Below are 768 nucleotides of genomic sequence, written 5' to 3' on the forward strand. Positions count from 1 at the left end.
TGAGGTTCCGGGCGCGTTCTGGCGGAGCCGGACACGTTGTTGCATCGCCGAGCACGTACTTGCGGTGCCGGGCATGTTCCTGCGGGACCGGGCACGTTATTGCGGCACCAGACACTTCTTGCGACGCCAGGCACTTCTTGCGGCGACAGGCACGTGCTTGCGATACCGGTCACGTTCTTGCCGCACCGGGCAGGTTCTTGCGTCGACGGGCACGTACTTACGGCCCCAGGCTCGTACTTACGGCACCAGGCACGTCCTTCCAGGCCCGGGCACGTACTAACGTCCCTAGCTATGTTCTTGCGGCCACACCCACGCACTTATGGCCTGGGGCACGTACTAACGGCCTCAGGCGCATACAAACGGCCCAGGGCACGTACTTGCACGTAGTTACTGTCACAGGGACGTTCTTGCGAAGCCGAGCACGTTGTTTCGGCTCCAGGCATCTTCTTGCGGACCCAGGCACGTTCCTACGGTCCTATGCACGTTCTTGCTACCCCGGCCGCGTTCTTACGGTTCCAGGCACATTACTGAGTCACATGTAGGTTCTTGCGGCGCCTGGCACGTTATTGCGTCCTCAGATACGTCCTTGCGGCGCTGGACACGTTCTTGCGGCGCCGGGCACGTTCTTAGGGCCCCGGGCATGTTTTACCGCCCCAGTAACGTTGTTGCGGCTCCAGGCACGTAGTTATGACCCTGGACACGTACGCACGGCTCCAGGAACGTACATGCGGCCCCAGGCACGTTCTTGCGGCTCCAGGCACGTTTTTG

The sequence above is a fragment of the Octopus bimaculoides genome, chromosome 11 (genome assembly GCF_001194135.2).
Source record: "Octopus bimaculoides isolate UCB-OBI-ISO-001 chromosome 11, ASM119413v2, whole genome shotgun sequence".
Lineage (NCBI taxonomy): Eukaryota > Metazoa > Mollusca > Cephalopoda > Octopoda > Octopodidae > Octopus > Octopus bimaculoides.